The following is a 6,351-nucleotide window of genomic DNA, read 5'->3' as shown; positions in this document are numbered from 1 at the left end:
ACAGGAAATAATCAATTAATCTTGTTTGTGGGCTATATAAACAAACTTGTGAGCACATTTTTCATAAGAATCTTATTGTGACTAAGGGAGTATTTCATTTGAAGAGTATCCTGAGCTATTATATCTCATCACCTTAAAGATTCAAAAGCATGAAACAAGATTTCTTAACTTGAAGAATAATGGATCTTTCAAAGTGGTGCTAAAGGGAGTCTTCATTGAAGAAATAAGATAAGTACAAAGTACTTAAATTTTAATATTCATATCACTCTTAGGTGAAGCTTTTCCTACTCTTTTTTTTTTTTTGGTGTTTGATCTTTGACTTAGGTGCTCAAAGAGTTTATGTAGTAGGGTTCTACATAGATTTGGGTAGTTCTTGTAGGGTTCAAGAACTAAAAGCATATTGATAAATCGTTATTTGACTGTATTTAAGCCCCAATTTTTGTCTCATTTTATCTTGTTTTGACTTTATTTTGTTATTAGAGTTTATAGGTATGTATTAAGTGCGAACAGTTGAGCAATGAATCTGATAAATTGATAAATAAAAAAAAGCCAAAAGAGAGGAAAAAATAGGATGTTTTGAGCATTTTCACAAAGCACGACCCGTGCTGATTACAACATGACTCGTGTTATACTAACAGGTCATGCTGTAATCAACATAGTTGTACTCTTTGAAGATGCTCAAAACTTCTTATTTTCTCCTCTCTTTTGCTCTTTTCTCAATTTAACATCTCATTTGCTCAACTGTTCACCCTTAACACATGCCCGTAAGCTCTGATAGCAAAATAAAGTCAAAACAAGATAAAATGGGACAAAAAATGAGGTTTAAACACAATCAAATAACAATTTATCAACCACCCTACACTTAAGTATTGCTTTCCCTTAAGCAATTATTATAAATTAAAGACTGGCATAGTTTTCTATTAAATCAAGAAACCATTTACAGATAGCCCCTCGATTTATTATGAACAAAAATCAAGAACCAAGAATGAACAAGAAGTTACAATCAGAAGATAAGTTCAACAAAATTCCTTTAAGCTTTCAATTTTTACAAACATGTTAAGTTCCACAATGCAAAAGATACTCATCTCACCACTCTTAGTGTTTCATAGAATAGAGACAAGTCACTCAGATCATAGCTCAAGAAGCACACACTCAGTTTATTTATCAATCAGCTCAACCCAAGCAGAAATTCTACCATGCATGACAATGAGGCATCATAAGGTGTAATGGAGCCAAGGTGCAATAAAAGGTGGGTACTAAAGGATCAGGACAATGAAAGGCTTCAAAAATCAACCTGTACTCAGTGACACACTACTCAACGAGAAAAAATTTATTTTCTGCATTCAACACATCCCAGAACTTATTCTTTGGAAAACCATGCTTCTCCTTCTGCTTATTCAACAAAGTATGTTTATTTATATATTTTTTAAAGGCTTTCTAATTGCCTTGTTTTTTTTTAATTTCTAACACCTAAGGAGAAGCATCATGAAATAATTCATTGTTCTACCCAAGAACTAACATTCATTTGTGTCCCCTATATTTCTTTAAGTCATCAAGTACCAAGCATCAAACTTTCAACATAGTAAGGTAATAAAGAAGATATCATTTCAGGTCAAATAGGTGAACTAGGGGGTCCATATATGCAAATATTATAGGTTTAAGAACAAAGCCTAAGAATTGCCTTAATCAGTTTAGTGCACACAAGAAAATCACTTAATGAGATGTATCTCAAGATAAACCAAGTGCATAACGACTCGAGTGGACCATACATCACACATAATATCAAACTTAAAACTTATTTCAATAACTAAGCTCAAGGAACTGTTCATCCAAGGATTTCTACTAATGTTTTGCCTCTGTGGAGAAATCTTATAGTGAAGTGGTGAGTTCAAAAACATTTTTTTTAAACGGGAGGGACGCTACACAAAATGAATCCCTAAACATTAACAGAAAACCAAAGTCAAGAATAGAGAATCACATAGAGATCATCAGCAACAATGCCACAACAACATCAAGTTATGGGTGAAATGACATAACATGAACCTTCTCCCTACACTTAAGAGATACAGTGTCCCCTGTGCATCATCAAAGTAGAGATGAAAAAAAAAAGTAGACAACAAGAGAAGAAGTACTGAATGAAACTAAGCCTCAAAAAAATGAAATATGAAAAAAAAGAAACCAAAAACATAAAACCTTCTCAAGATGGAGGTGAATCCATGAAGAAGCGATATGTTGGACACTTCTGCTAAACGAACAATACAACTTAAAAAAGAAAACATTTTGTGGGCATCATAACCAATTGAATCCATAGGTTGCCTCCTAGGAAGCATTTATCTCCTCATGTATGACATGTCTCCCCACACTAGTTGCAAACAAGGGGTGGAGGAACATTTGTCATCATCTGAATTTGTGCCTTCATCAAGGTCTCCATCTACTTAGCCAAAACATCTAACTTTTGATGAATAGTTGTGTTAGATGAACTGACTTTCACCTGGTGCACTCTAGTCGGCTTCTTGAGAATCATTTTACCTCTAATACCATTATAGGCATTTGAAACCATGGCCTCAATAATTTTCATTGTTGCATTAGTCATCTTATGCACGAGGTTCCCCCTGCAGCACTATCTAGATAGGACATGTTGTGCTATGATAGTCCTCCATAGAAGATGTGGACTAGCCTCTGTGATAAGTACCCATGGTGCGGACAACTCCTCTGCAGTCCCTTGTATTGCTCTCGAGCTTTAGATAAGGATTCTTGCTCATATTGAGCAAAATTTCCAATTTCTCTTATTAGCTACTCAGACTTTGCCATTGGGAAGAATTTCTGCACAAACTTTGTTGAATAGTAGTCCCAAGTGATAATGCTCTGGTTTGGTAGGTCATAAAGCTAGTCTTCAGCCTTTACCCCTAGTAAGAACATAAAGGCATCCAATTTGATGTAGTCTGGAGTTGTAGTTGGGCTCTTCATTGTGCCTATGATCCTCAGGAATTTCTTCAAATGAAGAACAAGATCTTTAGATGGCAGGCCATGGAATTGCATTCTCTCAATCATGTTGATTAGTCTATGCCTCAGCTCAAAGTTTAGGTCCCCCAAGTTAGGGAGCATAATACTAGTAGTGATTCCTACCATGGAGGTGAGATAGTCTTGCAGGGTGTGCTCCAGTGGGTCAGCCTCATTGCCTCTATTCCTATTATTACCTCTATTTGTTTCACCCATTCTTCTTTTCCTTGTATTAGCGTTGTTCCTGTGACAAGCTCTTTCAATCTTAGGATTATGCTCAGGTATTTCAACCCTTTGAGATCGAGTTACCATAAACTATCCACACAAAAGAAGGATTAAAACACAACTGGTAGAAAAAAAAATTAAAGTTAAATTGCAATAAAAATTTAAAATTTACACTAAGATAAAATAGAACAAAACTAATATAAATAAATAAAAAAATATGAACAAAAACTATTTAATTCAAACAAAACAAATTATAACAACGCCATAAACTTGATGTGTAAAATAATGTTACAGAAGGGCTAGTGAACCCTAGTATCATGGACTCGAAAGTTTGGATAACATGCCCTAGAGACCAATTGTGATCCTAAATAATTTAAATTACATGAACTAAATAATTTTGGGGATTTTATCTTGAGTTTGGGGGCTCGTTTATCAATTACATCAAAGAAATAACATAAGCCAGACAATGGCTTCTAAGAGAGAAATGTATGAGTAGAGATAAACCCGGATTATTTGTTCGCATGTTCTTGATTTCCCCTAATTCCTATTATAGTTGAGAACTCTCAATTATCAATTAATCCCCTAATACTTATTAATTTAAATGTTAGCCTATGATCAAGGTCTGAAAATATTCTTCCCCCTTAATTAATCCTCTATAGGTCATTTGAGATTTGATTTGGGGTTAAGGATGAATTACAAAGAGGTTTGTAAAAATGGAATTCATGCATTTTAGTGGCCATCTACTCATTATTAATTGACTTGTAGAACGATAAGGTTCATAAAACTTGCATGGTCAAACTAGTGGCATGAACCTCCTTTTTTACAAACCTTTTTATCATTCATCCTTGACCCTAAGTTGAATTCCTAAATGACCAACTGAGAATTAAATTTAAGGGGATAAAGTATATTTAGACCTTGGCCATAAACTTAATTAAAATTGGAATTAGGGAAAAATTGGTGCATGCAAATTCATAATTCGAGTTTGTTTGTACTCATACTTTTCTCTCGTAGAAACTATTGTCTGGCTTAATTTTCTTTTCTTTGACATAATTGATAAACAATCCCCAAAATTTTTAGTTTATGTAATTTGATTTATTTAGGAACACAACTAGTTTCTAGGATACAATATCTGAACTTTTGGAGTCCATGATACTACTGCGTAGAGTTCACTTGCCCTTGTGTGAGCAAATATTTTACGCATCAAGTTTTTGATGCCATTGCTGAAGACTAGTTGTGAAGTTATTAGATAATTTCAATTTACATTAATTAAATAATTTTTTGTTCATAATATGTTTTGATTTATCGTCTATAATTTTTCTTTTTGCCTTTCAATTCTATTGATTTCTTGTTTATCCCCTTATTGCAAGAACAACACTGGCATAAATAGGAGAACGATGGTTGAAGCAATTGTTGGAAACAATAGAGGCAATGGAGGTAACGAGGCTGACCCACAGGAGCACACTTTGTAGGACTATCTCAACCCCATGGTGGGAATCACGTCCAATATTCTACTTCCTAACTTGGGGGAGCAAAACTACCAACTGAGGCATGGGCTGATCAACTTGATTGAGAGGATGCAGTTCCATGGCCTTCCATCTGAAGACAATGTTCTTCATTTGAAGAAATTCTTGAGACTCACAGATACAATGAGGATCCTAACCAATGCTCTTGACTACATCAGATTGACTTCTTTTTTGTTCTCATTGGTGGGGAAAGCTGAAGATTGGCTCTGTGACTTGCCAAATCAGAGCATTACCACTTGGGACCAGTGCTCAACATAATTTTTGCAAAGATTCTTTCCAACGGAAAAGTTTGAGCTGTTAATCAGAGAAATTTGGAATTTTGCCCAATATGAGCATGAATCCTTATTTCAAGCCTAGGAGTGATTCAAGGGACTGTAGAAGAGTTGCCCACACCATGGGTACTTGCTATAGAAGTCAATCCACATCTTTTATGGAGGGCTATCACAACACAACATGTCTTGTCTGGATGTTGTTGCAAGGGGAAACCTCAAGCATAAGATGACTAATGTAGCAGTGGACATTATTAAGGCCATGGCCTCCAATGCCTATAATGGTACTAGTGATAAAAGGTTCCTAAAGAGGTCTATGGGACTTTACCAGGTAGAGGTCAACTCATCCAGCTTAGCTTTTAACCAAAAGTTGGATATTTTGACTAAGTTGATGGAGACATTGATAAGGCTTAAACTCAGAGTATGACACCTATTTCCCCACCCCCTGTTTGTGACCAATGTAGAGAGATTGCCCTATATTTTCTTGGAAGAAGAAGGGGGACAGGCAAGGTCAGAGTCAGAACTAGAATGTGTACAAGCCTTTTCACCTACAGAGTCAAAATCAAAACACTTATAGAGGTCCTCAGTATCAGAATCAGAGGACTAGGTAGGAGGAGAAGAGACCCCTCATTGAAGGGCATGATGATAGAGCACCCGACTAAGAGTGATGAGAGGTTCAAAACCTTAGAATCCATAGTGTCAAACCTTGTTACTCTTATGTCCCAAAGATCTGAAGGTACTCTGCCTTCATAGACTAAGCCTAACCCCAAGGGGGACTTGAAGGTGGTGAGAACTAAGAGTGGGAAGCCACATGCAAATTACAAGAAGATGGAGAAAGTAGTTCTTTAGAGAAGGAAAATAAGGCTCTCACTGAAGAAAGTCTAGCAAAGGACAAAAAAGCTCCTATTGAGAGAAGTTTAGAGACAGGGAAAGAAAAGGAGGTACTAACACCTCCTCAAGTAAATATTTCTTTTTCCCAACTAGTGAGGAATGAATAGTAGGATAAGCAATTTTCTAAATTTTTAGAAATGCTTAAAAAATTACATATCAACGTTCCCTTTACTGAGGCTATTGGTCAAATTCCCAAATATGAAATTTTTTAAGGAAAATTATTTCCAACAAAAAAAAAATTGACAAAATTTGAGACAACATGCCTTATTGAGGAGTGTTCTCCTATACTGAGAAAGCTACCCTCTAAGCTTAAGGACCTATGAGTTTTACCCTCCCTTGCACTATAGGAAATTCTTCCATAGAGAAACATCTATGTGATTTAGGGGAAAGCATCAAGCCACAAACATTACCTTACAACATACTAATAGGTCTATTATTTATCC

The 6,351-nt window shown here is 35.6% G+C and overlaps 1 non-coding gene across 1 annotated transcript; it reads right to left on the bottom strand.

Moving 5' to 3' along the window:
- Positions 1 to 5,045: 5,045 nt before the first annotated feature.
- Positions 5,046 to 5,149, bottom strand: LOC113001586 (small nucleolar RNA R71). Its single transcript, XR_003266979.1, has one exon. It is a non-coding gene; the product is annotated as a small nucleolar RNA R71 (small nucleolar RNA).
- Positions 5,150 to 6,351: the final 1,202 nt, after the last annotated feature.

The sequence above is a fragment of the Glycine max genome, chromosome 4 (genome assembly GCF_000004515.6).
Source record: "Glycine max cultivar Williams 82 chromosome 4, Glycine_max_v4.0, whole genome shotgun sequence".
Lineage (NCBI taxonomy): Eukaryota > Viridiplantae > Streptophyta > Magnoliopsida > Fabales > Fabaceae > Glycine > Glycine max.
This window is presented reverse-complemented; position numbering and strand designations above follow the sequence as displayed.